Source organism: Canis lupus, chromosome 26 (assembly GCF_048164855.1).
Source record: "Canis lupus baileyi chromosome 26, mCanLup2.hap1, whole genome shotgun sequence".
Lineage (NCBI taxonomy): Eukaryota > Metazoa > Chordata > Mammalia > Carnivora > Canidae > Canis > Canis lupus.
Window position 1 is genome coordinate 22,366,870 of NC_132863.1, and position 18,606 is coordinate 22,385,475.

The 18,606-nt window shown below is 46.2% G+C and overlaps 1 long non-coding RNA gene across 1 annotated transcript; it reads right to left on the reverse strand.

The window, feature by feature from the left end:
* Positions 1-6,372: 6,372 nt before the first annotated feature.
* LOC140618244 (uncharacterized) lies at positions 6,373-13,781 on the reverse strand. The gene is made up of 5 exons (XR_012018457.1): positions 13,614-13,781; positions 10,166-10,269; positions 9,402-9,548; positions 7,675-7,769; positions 6,373-6,990 (listed from the first exon to the last, which is right to left on the reverse strand). It is a non-coding gene; the product is annotated as an uncharacterized lncRNA (long non-coding RNA).
* Positions 13,782-18,606: the final 4,825 nt, after the last annotated feature.

Here is an 18,606-nt window from a genome sequence, read left to right on the forward strand (position 1 = left end):
GCTGTGTGATCCATCTCTCCACTCAGAGACCAGCTGGGGACTAGAAGTCTGTGCTTTTATCTCAAATGTGCCACTGGCTAGCTATATAGCCTTAGGCAAGTCACTTAACCTCTCTGTGTGTCAGAATTGGTCTTTTTTTTTTTAAGATTTTATTCATTTATTCATGAGAAACAGAGAGACAGAGGCAGAGACATAGGCAGAGAGAGAAGCAGGCTCCCTATGGGGAGCCCGACGTAGCATCTGATCCCAGGACCCCAGGATCACACCCTGAGCTAAAGGCAGATGCTCAACCACTGAGCCACCCAGGTGCCTCTCAGAATTAATCTTAACACAAGGATGCAATGCAATGATATGGAGCAGCTTTGTAAATTGCAAAGCCCTAAAGTACCCTTGGCTGTGTATTTCTGCCATGTTTCTGACCCAAGGAACCCAGAACTCCGAGGGAGAACCTCCCAGTGACCCTTAATCTATCTCAGCTGTTATCTACCATCATTATATTTATCATCATGTCACTGATAACATCATCAGGTTTGAGGAAGGCCATAGTCAAAGTCCATATCCATTGAGACAGGGGTAAGGTCCCAGAGAACATTCTAGAATAGCACCCCTCCAGCTAATCCCACTATCCCCCAGGAGAATCTCACAGTAATTCAAAACAGGGAAGAGACACTATTATTCCAGTTTACGGATTCAAACCTAGAACCCAGAGAGCTTCAGGCTGCCTGACCGCAAAGCTCAGGCTCCACGGCGGTGATCCCTGGCTGACAGTCTGGAGTCCCCCGCTCTGGCTCTCCATACCTGTGCCCACCTGAGCTCCCTGGGGGACAGCTGCTGAGCAACTCTTCTCCCTAGTTCTCCCCAGGCATTTGCCTACCCTTCCAGGGTCCTTCTGATTCAATCCAGGCTGGGAGTGGCTAAAGCCAGACCAACCTCCGTTTCCCTCCTGATTCCAGAACAAGAGAGGCATTGAGAGCCTTGGGAGCCTCAGGCCTGGGGGACTTCATAAATATTATCAACTGCCACCACGGGGATGGGCTCTTATTCCCACCTTAAAGTGAGACTCAGAGCAATTAGGTGAGTGACTCACTCAAGGTCACATAGCTGGGGGAGCATAAGACAGAAACAAAACTCAGATCTTTATTTATTTATGAGAGAGAGAGGGAGAGGGAGAAGCAGGCTCCATGCAGGGAGCCTGACGTGGGACTCGATCCCAGGACTCCAGGATCAGCCCTGGGCTGAAGACAGCACTAAACTGCTGAGCCACCTGGGCTGTCCATGAAACTCAGATCTGTCTGACTTCAAAATGCCTTCAAAGTGGGCACCTGGATGGCCCAGTGGTTGAGCATCTGCCTTTGGCTCAGGTCGTGATCCCGAGGTCCTAGGATTGAGTCCCTCATCAGGCTCTCCACAGGGAGCCTGCTTCTCCCTCTGCCTATATCTCTGCCTCTCTCTGTGTGTCTCTCATGAATAAATAATAAATAAATAAATAAATAAATAAATAAATAAATAAATAAATAAAATATTTTTTAAATGCCTTCAAACAGCTCTGACATTGGGTAACTTCATTCCCAGCCCTACTCCTCAGGCTCCTCATCTCTAAAATGGAAAGAGTAACACTTCATGAGATTTGTTGAGCTGTGAGAATTCTATTGCACCAGTTTATAAAATGCCAGGAACAGCACTGGGCACACAGGTGAGGCATCACTGGGGGACTAGGGGCTCTGAGACCAGGCCAACCTAGGACCAAGTGCCAGCTTTGCCCCTTTTGCTCATGGAGACAATTTATGTCTCTGAGCCTCACTAAACTCATCTGGAAAATAGGGACCATCAGCCCCTCTCACAAAGATGGTGCTGGTCACAAAAGCTTAATTTTTTAAAAGTTAAAAACATAGTTTGCATCCAAATAAAAAAGTAAACACATGCTCAAATCATACGTAATTCATTAGCATTAACTCATCAGCAGAACCATGAGACTGATTCAAAGCATTTAAGAGGCTGAAATGTCAATAGCCAATGGAAGGTAAAATGCTGAGATAAGATCATGAAACTGGTTGTGGCACCTGGGTGGCTCAGTCGGTTGTGTCTGACTCTTAGTTCTGGCTCAGGTCATGATCTCAGGGCCATGAGATTGAGCCTTGTGTCAGCCTCCAACACTCAGCTGGGAGTCTGCTTGAGATTCTCTCTCTCACTCTCTCTGCCCCTTCTCTCTCTCAAATAAAAAATCTTAAAGGAAAAAAAAAAAGATTGTCAAACTGGTTAATGTCCTACAGGACAAAACAACTGTAACCTTTGGAGTGATCTTTTCTACTGGGGGAAAAATGATTTGCAACTTACATCTACAAGCCAACATACAACTTCTCCAAGCATAGGCCCTTAAAATTAGTGCACAACAGGTGAAACAAAGTCTCTTCCTGCAGGGATTCAGATACCCCTTGAGTGAGCCTGTTGGACAATGCTCCCAGCATATTGCTGAAAGGACACGCAGTCCTCCTCTGGCATTATTTCCAAGTTTAAACCTGAGAATGCAATGAAATAATAGAGGTAGGGGAGTTCGTAGATTTTAAAATGTTGAATATCTCTTGGCTTATTTGTGTAGTATCTCCACCCACCACACCAAAAACTATGAGGGAGTCCCTCCCAGCAGCCCCTACACTAACCAGATGAGGTGGACAGTGAGCTAGGAACACTTGCAAGACTGTAAACTATTTGTAGACATGGTCTTATTTATCTTTACGCCCTTCCAGAACACTCTGATTGATAAGGCTGGTTCCTAGGGTGAGGTGTTGCTGAACATCACACAATCCAGAAGTATCCTTCACATGGAGCCTCCACTCACCTGCTGACTCTGGGACAGTCTGGACAAGTCTCTATAGAAATATAAAGACTACCTACCTTCCTCTTCATTTACTCAACAATTATTTCCTGGGGACTTACTTGCTGTCACCCACTATCCTGGGGACTTGGGATGAAGCAGAAAACAAGAGAGACAAGTCCCTGCCTTTGAGGGGCTAGAATCTAGACAGAAGACAGAAAATTAACCAAAGTAGAGGATAACTAATTACAAACCACCTCAAGCACCTAAAAGGAAAAGAACATGAGCAGAGCCACCAGCTTCCTCAACAGCAGAGGAAAGCCTCCCTAGAGAGGGGACATTTAAGCTCAAGCACGAAGAATGAGAGCATGCCAGCCAATGGAAGAGATGTGGGCAAGGCATCCCAGGTGGGAGGTACAGCAGGTACAAAGGCCCTGGTGCAGGAACAGCCTTCGAGGAACAGAGAGAAACACTGTGGCCATCGTTTAGAGAGTGGCAGGAGATGCTGTGCAGGGAAGTCAGCAGGACCTGAATCATGGTGAGGGTGGTGGAGGTAGAGGGGGATCCGGCTAGAGACCTAGATCTAATCTAAATATAATGGGAAGGGATCCCTGGGTGGTGCAGCGGTTTAGCGTCTGCCTTTGGCCCACGGCGTGATCCTGGAGACCTGGGATCGAGTCCCACATCCGGCTCCTGGTACATGGAGCCTGCTTCTCCCTCTGCCTATGTCTCTGCCTCTCTCTCTGTGTGACCATCATAAATAAATAAAATTTAAAAAAAAATTTTTTTTTAAATAAATAAATATAATAGGAAGATATGGAGTGTTAGACAGACACCTCCATTACCCCCACCTGTGAAATGAAGGTCCTGCTTTCTGCCTCAGGGGTCCAACCAGGGGTTTTCACAGGGTGGTCCCCGAACCAGCAGCATCAGCATCACCTGGAACGCGTTAGAATTGCAAATTCTTGGGTCCCACCCGAGACCCACAGATCCGACACTCGGAGGGTGGGGCTCAAGCCCTCCAGGTGACGCTGACGATGCCTACCGTTTGGGAACCACTGCCCTGGAATCAATAACCCGCGTTAGAAACGCGACCCAGAGTTGCCACCTAGTGGTACTTCTTGGGAACTACAGCCTGGACACCGCTTCCACCACCGGCCCTTGACGTTGCCAGCAGGACACACTTTCCACTGAAAGGACCCAGACCACAGTCATGGACAGGAGGGTGGCTCTAGAGTGTGCCTGTCCGCTTTTCTCACATGCAAGGACGCACGACATAGGAGGGTTTCCCCAGGGATTAACTTCAGTTTTCTTCCTGCTACACTTGGTAAAACCAGGTTTCTTACAGTCTGCTCTCTCCCTATCTTTCTCTCTCATTCACACAATCCCTGCCAGCCACACTGGCCTCTCACCCCAGGGCTTTGGCATTTGCTGTTCCCTCTGCTTGTAATGCTCTTCCCACCCAGCCAGCCCCCAGATCTGCATAGCTAGCTTCTTCACTTCCTTCACATCTCTGTTCAAATGCCACCTCCTCTGGGAAGCCTTCCATGACTACACCCACCTAGAAGCTCCAGCCCTACTTCCTAACCATGACCCTGTCTTCTTTTTCTTTATCCCTGACATTATTTCATATATGTATTTGATTTTTGTCTATCTTTCTTATGAGACTGTGAGTTCCAGTGAGGCAAGGGTGATAAGTTTGTTCTGTTCACTGCTACATCCCCAGCACAATCTGGGTGCTTAATAGATATATACTGAATGAATATACTCTGTGAGGCAGATACTATCACCCTCTTTCCCACTAATGGGGAAACTGAGGCTCGGCAAAGCAATGTGACTCCCTCAAGTTCATACAATGAGTAAGTGGCTGGGATCTAGAGTTGAAGTAGGAGCTTTGGAAGTTGAGGTGTAAATTGTGTCCATGGAGGCAGCTTGGGGTTCCTGAAGCTGGGAAGTCTTCAGTCAGGCTGCCATCTCCCATCACCCAAGATCAGCAAGCAGGGGGTTGTGAGGTCTGAAGGATGTTCTTCAAGGTAAAGAAACAAAGGGCAGGAATCCAGTGCTGAGATCCTAAGTGGGATAGCACTGCAGGAGCATTGGGCAGTCCCCAGTGAATAGGGGGTACCCAGATATACAGCAGGAGGGGAGCATCCTGCAATGGATCCTAAGTCCTATGAGGTATTCAGATCTCTCTCTGATAATTAGAGAAGGTGAAAATCCTGTTTTTAATTATCTGACCCTGTGACCAAATTCTATTTTACATGCAAGCATGATGCGTAGGGGGTTGGTTTTGTTTTTAGTTTATTTTTAATAAACTTAATTTTTTAAAGATTTTATTTATTTATTCATGAGAGACACAGAGAGAGAGAGAGGCAGAGACATAGGCAGAGGGAGAAGCAGGCTCCCTGCAAGGAGCCTGATGTGGGGACTCGATCCCAGAACACTGGGATCATGACCTGAGCCAAAGGAAGATGCTCAACCACTGAGCCACCCAGATGCCCCTAGACTTAATCTTTTTAGGGCAGTTTTAGGTTTGCAGAAAAACTGTACAGAAATTACACAGTACCCTTATACTAATTCTCCCCAACATGCACAGCTTCTCCTGTGATTAACACTTTACATTAGTGTGATACATTCATTATAACTGATGAACCAATATTAATGCATTATTTTTTAAAAGATTTTATTTATTTATTTTTTAGAGAGAGAAAGAGAGTGATTGTGAGCAGGGTGGACGGGGGGAGGACTGGGAAGAGGGAGAGAGAGAATCCCCAGCAGACTCCTTGCTGAGCACAGAGCCCAACTCAGAGCTCGATCTCATGACCCTGAGATCATGACCCGAGCCAAAACCAAGAGTCAGATGCTCAGCGAACTGAGCCACCCAGGCGTCTCTCAATGCATTATTATTAGCTGAACTCCACAGTTTATTTTTATTTTTTTAAAAGATTTTATTTATTTGTTCACAAGAGACACACAGAGAGAGGCAGAGACACAGGCAGAGGGAGAAGCAGGCTCCATGCAGGGAGCCCGATGTGGGACTCGATCCCGGGATCCAGGATCATGCCCCGGGCTAAAGGCAGACGACGTTCAACTGCTGGACTACCCAGGGGTCCCAAGTCCACAGTTTATATTAGAGTTCACTCTTTATGTCATACTCTTCTGTAGGCTGTGACAATGCATAACATCCTGTATGCATCACTACGGTATCATACGGAAGTGTTTCACTGTCCTAAACATGCCTGTTGCTCCATCTACTCATCCCTCATCTCCTCCCCCCAAATCCTTGGCAACCACTGGTCTTTTTATTGTCTTTAGAATTTTGCCTTTTTGGAGGACGTGTGGGTGGCTCACCAGTTGAGCATCGTCTGCCTTCAGCCCAGGGTGGGATCCTGGAGTCCGGGGATCAAGTCCCACATCGAGCTCCCTGCATGGAGCCTGCTTCTCCCTCTGCCTGTCTCTGCCTCTCTCTCTGTGTCTCTCATGAATAAATAAATAAAATCTTAAAAAGAAGAATTTTGCCTTTTTTTTTTTTGAATTTTGCCTTTTTAAGCACAGCGAGTATTTGCTTGGCTTTAATACACAGTGAATCTGCCAGGAAAGCGACCTCCACATACATTGGGAATAGGCCAGGTTGTTTTGGTTCCGAACTTTACCTAGAACTATGAAACATTTTGGACTGTCATGCAGTCTTGGTATTTGAGTTGCCAGAGCTCCTGATTCAGCCCCCAGAATCAAGGAGATTCCATCCTCAGCCATGTGATTTTTTTTAATGTATTGTGCCTGAATATTTACCTATTAATTTATTCTAAAATATTTTCTTTTTATTTTCTTTTATATTACAATCAGGGTATGATTTATTTAAAATTATGTGTGTCCGTAGGTTATGTCATTTATGAATGCCATTTGAGAAAAGGAAAGCATTGCAACTGCTAAGAGGAAAACTAGCTCCCACAGGGGTCAGCCCAGGGTTCCTCTGCAGGACAGTCACGGGGTCAGGAGTGATGGCCCCTCAAAAGGCATCCTGCTGGGACACCTGGGTGGCTCAGCGATTGAGCACCTGCCTTTGGCTCAGGATGTGATCCCGAAGTCCCAGGATCGAGTCCACATCAGGCTTCTTGTGGGGAGCCTGCTTATGTCTCTGCTTCTCTCTCTCTGTGTCTCTCATGAATAAATAAAATCTTTAAAAAAAAAGAGAGAGAAAAAAGGCATCATGCTGCCTAAGCAACTTATCCAAGAATCAGTACATCTGCACGGTTCTCCTGCCAGGTGCTACACAATGTGTATGGCTACCCCACTTCACAGAGGGGAAGACTGAGGTTCAGACAGAATAAGTCCCCTGGATGGAGCTGGAAATTGAATCCAAACCAGTGCTCCCAACCACCCAGCATCCAGCCCTGGATTTCCTAGGCCTCCTGGAAAGACCATGTTGGGTGAACTGAGCATCTCCAGGCCTGAAGGCCCCAGGAAAGGGTGGAGAGCCATAGAGGGGAGTAGAGGGGTCAAGAGCACAGGTTCTGGCCTGGGTTCCAAAGTTGGTTGTGTCACGTGCGATCCTGAGGCAGACACTCCCCCCTCTCTGACACTCAGTGGTCTCATCTGTAAAATGGGTCACCAAAGTGCAGGAGGTACTGTCCCTTTCCATGTTACCAGTGTGGAAACTGGCTCATAGAGGGGAGGTGGCATACCCAATGCTAAACAGGGGGATGGGTGATGGGACAGTCCTTTAAGGAAAGGACACACTCCATTGCCCCGTAAGGTCCCCTAGGCTCCTTCAAAGCCCATTTTGAGATTCACAGGTCACTAGGCAAAGGGCAGGGATCACTTGCCATTCCTCAATCCATCTACCCTCATGTGACACTCACAGGGCAGAAGTGTCTGAAAGTCATCCGTAGGCCAGGACGGCTGGGGGGTGCTGTGCTCAGAAATGCTGCCTCAGTTTCCCTGCGCTGGACTCCAGCTGCAAAACAGATCCCAGGTTGATCCATTCTTCTCCATCTCTCCTACTGCTGTCACCCAAGTCTATGCCATAATCACCTCCTGTCTCCCTCCTCCTCGCTCCCGGTCCAGCAGCTAAGGAGATCTTTTATAAATGTAAAATCATGCTCCATTGTTTAAACCTTCAATGGCTCCCTATTGTTCTTGAGCTAAAAGCTTCTACATAGTGCCCAGGACCCACCTCTCTCATCTCATTGCACTTTCCCACCTGCCTTGTGTTCAGGCCACATTGGCCTCCTCCACGTGCCTTTAATGCATCTGCCATGTTCCTATCCTAGGACCTGTGCCCATGCTCTTCCTCCTCCTTGGTCAACCCATACACAGCCCCATCCTTGCCTTCACTGAGCAAACTTTTTCTCCCTTCCTCCCTTCCTCCACCAAGACAGGTTTTCCTTTCCATGCCACACTACCTGGCCCTCTCATCTTCCCTGGCAATAATCCCAGTTTGCAATGATAGATTGGTCTAATTATCTTCTCCCCACTTGATTGAGCTCCACCCCACCAGGGTCACTGACTTGTTTCCTGCTGTGTCCTGAGAACCTGGAGGTGTCTGCCCCAGAAGAGGTGATTGGGAAAGCCTGCTGAATGGCAGACTGCAGGCAGGAATGGCCACTCACAGGAGAGGGAATGGCTCATCTCCTCCACCAAGCAGACTAAGATATCCAAGACAACCTGAGGGGAACCCAGGGCGAGGGGGGAATGGAAGGCAGAGGGAATCCCAGGCACAGTTCATGTTGAGTATGAGCCTACACGTGCCAGACACTGTGCTCTGCACTGCGGACAGCGTCTACGGCTAGTGACAGAACAAGCTCTGAGCCACACTGCCTAGCTGTGCAAGCATAGGCAAGTCACTAAATCTCTCTGAACCTTGCTACCAAATGGGAGAGGTGGAGAAGTTACTGCTTTCCAGAAAACCCAAGCCTTAGGGCATGAGGACTTCATGGGCTGTTAAACCCCAGGGGAACTGGCAACTCTGGCTGCTATTGCTGCCACACGAATCACTCCAATATTTAGTGGCTTCACACAACTATTTTTTCCCTTGCTGTTGTGAGTCAGGAATTTGGGAGCAGAAGAGCTGAGCAGCTCTGGCTTTGTTGCAGTCAGATGTTGGCCAGGCCTGTGGTAATTTGAAGGCTCAATGGCTGCCTGTTGGCTGGGGACACTGACATGTCGCCTTTCTGCCATGGTGGTCCAGGGCAGTCAGCCTGTTACATTTGTTCATTACCTGCACCCATTCCAATATCTCAATTTCGAGCAGCCAGCTGGATGACAATTGCCTCCTAACTTTCCAGCTCACACTCTCTGGTACCCCAACTCCTGCAGTCCTTCAGTCCCACTGGGACCTCTGATCTATGGAGCCTACCATCTTTTCCCTCATGTCCTCTCTTCCCTCCTTGCCAGTTAAATGCATGGGCACCATCACTCCCACACACTGCACCCCCTTCCCTCCCCGAGGTGCCCTTGCCCCACTCTGGCTGAATGCCCACTGGTTAATGCCAACTCTCTATCCCTCTGTGTTTATTCCCCTGCAGTGGAATGTGGCTGGAGAATGTAGCGTGGAAGCTGCTGCAGGCACTGGTCTCACTGTACTTACATGATGGCTAGCCTCCGTGGAGTCTTCCAATGCTGCCTGACAATCAGTGGTTCCCTTGGTCACTCTGTCTCCCCAGACAATCCCTTCTCATCTCAAACGTCCTTCACCTTCTCCCCTATTCTCACGCTCAGCTGAGGCCCTTTCTTCCTAACGCATAGGGAAAATTATAGCATCAGAAAATACTTCCACGAGCATCCACTACCCTCACTGGTCCCCCAGTACTTTGCCTTCTTTTCTGTGACCATGGACAAACCATCTGTGCTCCAAGCCATGACCCAACCCTCTCCTGTGTCTGGATCCCAGTCTTTTCTCTCTTGTGCCATCATTATTTGTGATCTACTCAATCATTCTCATTCACTTACAAACATGCTAACACTTCTGCTGCTTTTTTTTTTTTTTTAATTTATGATAGTCAGAGAGAGAGAGAGAGAGAGAGAGGCAGAGACATAGGCAGAGGGAGAAGCAGGCTCCATGCACCAGGAGCCCGACGTGGGATTCGATCCCGGGTCTCCAGGATCGCGACCTGGGCCAAAGGCAGGCGCTAAACTGCTGCGCCACCCGGGTTCCCCACTTCTGCTTTTCAAGAACTTCTCTCAAACTCACTTTGTTCTCCACCTACCACCCCATCCTCAGTCCTACAGCAAAACACCTCACAAAGTTGTCTGTACCCACCACCTCAGTGTCTCTACTTGCCCTCCTTCCATTACAGAAAAGGTATAAAAATACTACAAAGAATGCTAAAATACCAATCACCCAGATTTTACCATTTTTGCTTTATCATTCTCTCTCCTTTCTCCTTTCCTCCTGAATTCTTTTACAGTAAGTTGCAGAAATGATTCCTGTTATTCCTAAAAATCGGTGTATATTCCTAAAAGAAAGGACATTCTCTTACAATAACCAAAGTCAAGGAATTTTTACATTGGTGTAATACTAACATCTCATCTGTAATGTTTTTTTTTTTTTTTTTTTTTTTTTCATCTGTAATGTTATTCCAATTTCCCCGATTGTCCTACTGATAGCTTTTATAGTAAGTGAAAACATTTTTTCCTGGTCCCAAATCTCACATTGCATTTAGTTCGTGTGTCTCTCTGGACTCCTTAGTCCAGAGCTGCTTCTCAGTGTGTCTTTCATGACCTCAACATTTTTTCTCAAAGATTTCATTTATTTATTTTGAGAGAGAAAGTGAGCAGGGAGAGGACCAGAGGGGGTAGGAGGGGAGGGAAAGAATCTCAAGCAGACTTCCCACTGAGTGCAGAGCCTAGCAATGCAGGGCTCCATCTCACGACCCTGAGATCATGACCTGAGCCAAAACCAAGAGTCGGATGCTTAACTGACTGAGCCACCCAAGCACCCCATGACCTCAACATTTTTGAAGAGTACAAGCCAATCATTCAGTAAAAAAGTCCCTCAGCTTGGCTCGTCTAATGTTTCCTCATGATCCCGTTAAGCATTTTTGGCAGAAATACCACTGAAGAGACGCTGTGTCCCCCTCGGTGCATCGTATCCGGAGGCACTTGATGTTGACTTATGCCATTACTAGTGACATTTACTGTGAGCACTTGATTGATGTGGTGTCTACTGGGTTTCTCCACTATAAAGTTACTATTTTACCCTTTGTAATTAATAAGTATCTTGTGAGCAGAGACTAGGACTGTGGAAATATCTTGCTCCTTGTCAAACTTGAACCCATGATTGTGACATTCCTTAATGACTGTCTCCTGAAATAATTATTCTAGGGGAGTTGCCAGATGGTGATTTTCTAATTCCTGTTCTCCTACATTTACTAGTTGACTTTCTACTCTTAAAAAGAGGTTTCTGGGGCACCTGGCTGACTCAGTTGGTAAAGCATGCAACTCTTGATCTTGGGGTTGTGAATTTGAATTTGAGTCCCACGTTGGGTGTAGAGATTACTTAAACATAAAATCTTAAAAAAAAAAAAAAAAAGATTCCCCTCCCTTCCTTCCTTTCTTTCTGTCTTTCTGTCTCCTCTGCTCTCTCTTAATCCCACTCCATTGGGCTCCCACCATTCTACCTAAACTCTTTCCTGTCTAAGTAACAATGACCTCCACTCTGCTAAATCAGCTCTCAGTTGTTGTCTTCCTTGTTTCCTCAGCAGCATTTAAGACAGGCCATCAATTCTCCCCGCCTTGGAATGTTTTCCTGACTTGGCTCTCAGATTGTATATCCCTGGCTGCTCCCTCTGAAGCTCCTTTGTTGGTTCCTTTCCCCTTAATGTTAGATGCCCTGAGGCTCAGTCCTCCATCCTCTTCTCTGTGTTCACTTCTTTGGAGATCTTTTTTTTTTTTTTTTTAAGATTTTATGTATTTGTTCATGACAGACACAGACAGAGAGAGAGAGGCAGAGACACAGGCAGAGGGAGAAGCAGGCTCCAATGCGGGGAGCCTGATGTGGGACTTGATCCCCGGTCTCCAGGATCACACCCAGGGCTGAAGGCGGCGCTAAACCGCTGAGCCACCCGGGCTGCCCTTCTTTGGAGATCTTACCCAGTTTTATGGCTTTAAAAACCATTTCTAGGGACGCCTGGGTGGCTCAGTGACTGAGCGTCTGCCTTTGACTCAGGGCGTGATCTTGGGGTCCTGGGATCATGTCCCACATCGGGCTCCTACAGAGAGCCTACTTCTCCCTCTGCCTATGTCTCTGCCTCTGTGTGTGTGTGTGTGTGTCTCTCATGGATAAATAAATAAAATCTTTAAAAAATAATAAAAATCATTTCTACAATGAGGACTTCTGTGTTAGTCTACTTGGGCCACCAGAACAAGATACCACAGACTGAGTGGCTTAACAACAGAAGTTTATTTTTGATTTCTCCCAGTTCTGGAAGATCAAGGTGCCAGTAGGTTTGGTTTCTGGTGAGAACTCTCTTGCTGGCTGGCTGCCTTCTCCTTGTGTCTTCCTATGGCCTTTCCTCTGCACACTCAGAGACAGAGAGAGACAGAGACAGAGACAGAGACAGAGACAGAGAGAATGTGCTCTGAGGTTTCTCCCTCTCCTTACAAGGATACCAGTCCTACTGGATTAGGCTCCACCCTGATGGCCTCATTTAACCTTAATTACCTCCCTAAAGGCTTTGTCTCCAAATACAGTACATTGGGGGTTAGGGCTTCAACAAATAAATTTTGGGGAGGCACAATTCAGTCCGTAACAACTGTCAAAATTACATCTCCAGCCTGGACTCCTCTCCTGGGCTCAGATTCAGGCATGCAACTTCTAACTAGGCATTTCCACTTGGAGGTCTGATGGGTGCCTCAAATTGAACAAGCCTCAAATGGAGCTGCTAATTCTTCCCTCCTTTCCCTACCTGAAAAAGTTCTCCTAGAGCCTTCTTCATCTCAGTTGGTGGCAAATTCCTTCTTCTAATTCCTCTGACCCAAAGCCCTGGAATCACCATCAATTCCTTTCTATCTCAAAACTCCATCCCAACCTGTCCTTTTGGCTTTATTTACTTTCTTTCTCACTTTTTAAAAAATGTTTATAGCAGCTTTATTCATTATTGCCAAAACTTGGAAGCAACCAAAATATCCTTCGGTAAGTGAATAAGTAAATAAACTGTAGTACTTCCAGACAATTGGGTATTATTCAGTGCTGAAAGAAATAAGTTGTCAAACCATGAAAAGACATGGAAAAACCTTAAGCACATATGATTGAGTGAAAGAAGCCAATCTAAAAAAGGCCACATGCTTTATGATTCCAACTATGTAACTTTCTGGAAAGAGCAAGACAATATAAACAGTAAAAGGACCAGTGGTTGCCAGGGACTGGAGAGGAGAGAGGGATGAATAGGTAGAGGATTCTAAGGCAATGTAACAATTCTGGACAATGCTACAATCATGGATACATGTCATTATACTTATGTCACAAGCCATAGAATGTACAATACTAAGAATGAACCTTAATATAAACCTTGGACTTTGGGTGATGATGATGTGTCCCTGTAAGTTCACAGATTGTAACAAATGTACCACCTTATGTTGCTAAGGAAGAAGCTGTGCATGTGTGAGCCAGGGATGTGTGGGAACTCTCTACTTTCCTCTCAATGCTACTCTACCCCTAAAACACTTCTAAAAGGTAAATCTACTAAAAATGTGGACATGCATGCCTTTTCCCTCGGCTTCACTTTCAAAGAAGCCCAGAGCCTACCTTTGATTCAAACTATCACCATCTTCTGTCTGGATTGTGGCTGTGGCCTCTTACCTGGTCTCCCTGCTTCAGCCCTCTCTCCTGTTCCATTGATTCTACATCTCACTGCCAGGGAGATCCTATAGAAGTATGAAGCTGGGCCTGTCCTCCCTCTGGTCAAAACCCTTCAACACCTCACTAGGAGCAGAAGCCAGAGTCCCTACTGTGATGCACAAGGCTCTGTGTGATTCAGTCCCAGGGGGACTCTCCGAGGTCATCTTCCCTTTGCTTGCTCAGCTCAGCCACGCTATCTACTGGCCATCCATTCAACCCACCAGACACAAGTCCCCTCCACAGCCTTTGCCTATCCTGTTCCCTCTGCTTGGAACAATCTTCTCCCCATATGCCCTTGTGCCTCCCGGCCTCACTTCCAGCTGTTTGCTCAAAAACAACGTTCTTGGTGAGGCTTCCATTGATCACTTGTTTGAAACAGTACTGCAGCACTTCTCTCTCCCTTCCCTGCCTTACTTTCTCCACAGAGCACATCACCATCTGATGTGCCATATATCTCGCCACAGAACATGAGATCATGAAAGCGGGGACTCTGTTTTGTTCACAGTTACACCCCAGTAATAACCACTTGTGTCGATTACACCCTTGCTGTGTTGTGTGCCAGCATATTTTTAAGGGCTTTCCTGTGTTCAGTCATTTAATCCTGACAAGAGCCCTATGAAGTAGGTATATCAGTTAGCTATTTCTGAATAATAATGTTGTGTAACAAACCACCCCCAAAGTCTGTGGCTTACAGCAGCAAATATTGATTTTTTCCCTCTCTCATCTGCAGTCTTTTGGGTCTGGGCGGTCTCGGCTGGGTTCTTCGGGGCTTGGCTCCACATCAGGTCTGCTATATGTTTTTTCCACTCTTCTACACCAGCCTGTTTGATCTTGGGGATTTGGATAGAAGCTTTAGGTTCCCTAAACAGGCAGGCAACATACTCCTTCTAGCCTTTTAGCTTTCTGTCATTCAAAAGGGAGAGAGGTAATGAAAAGACACAATTTAAAGTTTAATACAAACTAAACACTGGGCACCCTGGGTGGTTCAGCAGTTTAGCACCGCCTTCGGCCCAGGGATCCAGTCCCACGTCGGGCTCCCTGCATGGAACCTGCTTCTCCCTTTGCCTGTGTCTCTACCTCTCTCTCTCTCTGGGTGTCTCATAAATAAGTGAATAAAACCTTTAAAAACAAACAAAAAACAATAAAAAAAAACAAACTAAATAAAATAAAATAAAATAAAAAATAAAAAATAAACCAAACTAGTGGTTTGTTAAATACCATTATACCAAGACAAAAATACCAAGACACAAAACTTTCTTCACCCAGCCTTTCCTTCAGAAACTTAGACTGGGATGGTGTTTCAAAAGACGCAATGCACCAATGACATCCCCATCCTTATGGTAGAGGAGGAAACTCCCAGGAGGAATGTTGAAAACATGAGACCTCCTAAGGCCTAGGCTGGAGCTTACACATTGTCACTTTCATCCATATTTCACCAGCCAAAGCAAATCACCGGGCCAAGCTTAATACCAACGGAGTCAGGAGTATAACCAGTCCTGGCTGGAGGAGAACAGGACACAGTCACTCAATAGTAAATTTCATGCTACATCCTCTCTTCTTTTCTTTTTTCTTTCTTTTTTTTTTTCTTTCTTTCTTTCTTTCTTTCTTTCTTTCTTTCTTTCTTTCTTTCTTTCTTTTTTCCTTTCTTTCTTTCTTTCTGAATGATTTTTTAAAAAGATTTTATTTATTTATTCATGAGAGACATGGAGAGGGAGGCAGAGACATAAGCAGAGGGAGAAGCAGATTCCCTGCAAGGATCCTGATGCAGGACTTGATCCCGGACCCCAGGATCATGCCCTGAGCTGAAGGCTGAGTCTCAACCCCTGAGCCACCAATGGATCCCTTTTCTAAGAGATTTTACTTATTTTTGAGAGAGAGAGAGAACTAATGGGAGGGAAAGGCAGAGAGAGAGGGACAAACAGACTCCCCACTGAGCGGGGAGCCTGATGCAGAACTCAATCCCAGGACCCTGGGATCATGACCTGAACTGAAGGCAGATGCTTAACTACTGAGCCACCCAGGTACCCCTCTTTCTTTTTAAACAGATGAGGAAACTAGGGCTCAGAGATATCAAATAAATTGTCTCAGATTATACTACTCGTAAATGACAGAGCTGGAATCCAACCAAGTTAGAGTCAAATTTACAAATATCGTGGACACCAGGCCAAGGGGTTTGGACTTTCCCTGAGGGCAATGAAATACCACTGAAAACTCTTGAGCAAGAAAGGAACATATTGGTTCATAAACTTTCCTCCAGTGGCAGTGTGTGTGCACCATGTATGAAAGCAGGAGAGAGAAGGGGCTCCCCTAGGTAGTTACAAAACTTCAAGCCAGAACTGATAAGGGCCTGGGCTGGAGCAGTGTCAAAAAGGGGCAAAAAACCCCACCACTAAACATGAAAGCCAAGTAGACGAAGACAGAGGTGAGAGATAACCTGAAGGACATTTTTAAAATGCTTTTTCTTTATGGAAGATTGAAAGAAAAAGTCGTGTTACCCAAAAATATTCATGCAAAAAAAATTTGCACTACGCAGACAGAAGTGTCTAAAGTAAAGATCCCTCCTCTTCCTCTCTTCTGAGATAAGCTCCATTAATAGTTTGTGGTAAATCCTTCCTGAACTGTGTCTAAAACCATATAACCCATATACATCTACCCATTTTTTTTAAAGATTTTTATGTATTTATTCATGAGAGATACAGAGAGAGAGGCAGAGACACAGGCAGAGAGAGAGGCAAAGGGAGAGAAGCAGGTTCCATGCAGGGACCCCAACGCGGGACCCGATCCCAGGTCTCCAGGATCACACCCTGGGCCGAAGGCAGGTGCCAAACCACTGAACCACCCAGGTGTCCCAGTCCATCTATTGTTAAATGTGTCTTTAAAATGTGTTTTTTTTTTCATTTTATTTATTTATTCATGAGAAACACACAGAGAGAGGCAGAAACATAGGCAGAGGGATAAGCAGGCTCCCTACAGGGAGCTTGATGTGGGACTTGAGCGGAAAGCAGATGCTCAACCACTGAGCCACTCAGGCGTCCCTTAAAACATGTTCTGATCAAACTTTTGTTTTATCTGTTGCTTTTTGTCATATAACAGTATGACAGAGTCAGCTTTCCATGTCAGGACATTATATTGTCATCTTTTTTTTTTTTTTAAGATTGTATTTATTTATTCATGAGAGACACACAGAGAGAGGCAGAGACATAGGCAGAGGGAGAAGCAGTTCCTTGCAGGAAGCCTGATGTGGGACTTAATCCCAGATCTGGGGATCATGACCTAAGCCAAAGGCAGATACTCAACTGCTGAGCCACCCGGGTGTCTCTATTGTTATTTTTAACAGCTTTGCCACTGACTAGCTGTGTGACCCTGTACAGGTTACTTAACCTTTCTGAATCTTGAGTGTGCCTTATCTCTGAATCGGGATAAAAATGTAGTTGCCACACAGGGCTGTTATGAGGATTAAAAAAGCCCAAACAGGGATCCCTGGGTGGCGCAGCGGTTTGGCGCCTGCCTTTGGCCCAGGGTGCGATCCTGGAGACCTGGGATCGAATCCCACGTCAGGCTCCCGGTGCATGGAGCCTGCTTCTCCCTCTGCCTGTGTCTCTGCCCCTCTCTCTCTCTCTTTGTGACTATCATAATAAATAAAAATTAAAAAAAAAAAAGCCCAAACATATAAGGCCCCCTGCATAGTGTCAGACCAATACTAAATACTCAAAAAATATTAGGTCTTGTTGTTAATAGCTCCATGTTTAGCTGCATGATAATTTATCTAACCCGTTCCAGGCACATGATGTGGTATGTTTGCAAAAACAGCCACAACAGTTCCGGCCATCCTGGCGCACACAACTCTGTGTGTGGTATGACTCCGATGTTTTTTTCTCATCAAGAGATGGAGTTGGTTTCTACTCTCCTTGAATCTGAGCTGGCCACATGACAGCCTTTGCTCAATAAAATGCAGTGAGAATGATGCTCTAGCACTTCTGAGCCTAGCCCTCAAGAGGCCTTGATGCTTTTGTTCTCTTCCTTTTGGAGGCCATCATGTGAGGAAGCCTGAGCTAGCTGCTGAAGAAGCAGCATGAAGAACCAAGGCACTTAAGCCCCAGGGAACTGGCAGACATGTAAACGAGGCCATCTAGGGCCAGCCAGCTTGCCAACATAGTCATTGACCACAAATGTGGGAGTGAGACCATGCACAGCAGAAGAGAACCAAGGCACTTAAGCCCCAGGGAACTGGCAGACATGTAAATGAGGCCGTCCAGGGCCAGCCAGCTTGCCAACATAGTCATTGACCACAAATGTGGGAGTGAGACCATGCACAGCAGAAGAGAACTGCCTTAGCTGAGACGTGTCCAAACTGCCAATCCACGCCAATATAAGCAAATAAGTAATTGTTGGTTTAAGCTACTCTGTTTTGGGGTGCTTTGTTAAGCAGCAATAGAAATCTGATACATTAGATTTGGCGCAGAGAGGACGACCCAAGCTGAAATGCAAGGTCTGTGTCACTGCATGTGACCTTGGTCGTGTCTCGTAATCTCTCTCTCTCTCTTTTTTTTTTAAAGATTTTATTTATTTATGAGAGAGAGAGAGAGAGAGAGAGAGAGGCAGAGACACAGGCAGAGGGAGAAGCAGGCTCCATGCAGGGAGCCTGATGTGGGATTCGATCCCGGGACTCCAGGGTCACACCCTGGGCCGAAGGCGGCGCTAAACCACTGAGCCAAAAAACAAAACAAAACAAAACAAAAAAACACTGAGCCACCTGTGCTGCCCTCGTAATCTCTCTTAACCTCCGTTTCCTCATTTGTGCAATGGGACACTTTTAGTTCCTACTTCATTAGGCTGATGGATTAAATGAGATGACGAACATTCACTGTGAGGCACGGCCCTGCCCTCCTCTCCAACCAGATTTCCTATCTTCTCTCCTTGACTCACAGTGCTTCAGCCACCCTGGCCTCCTTCC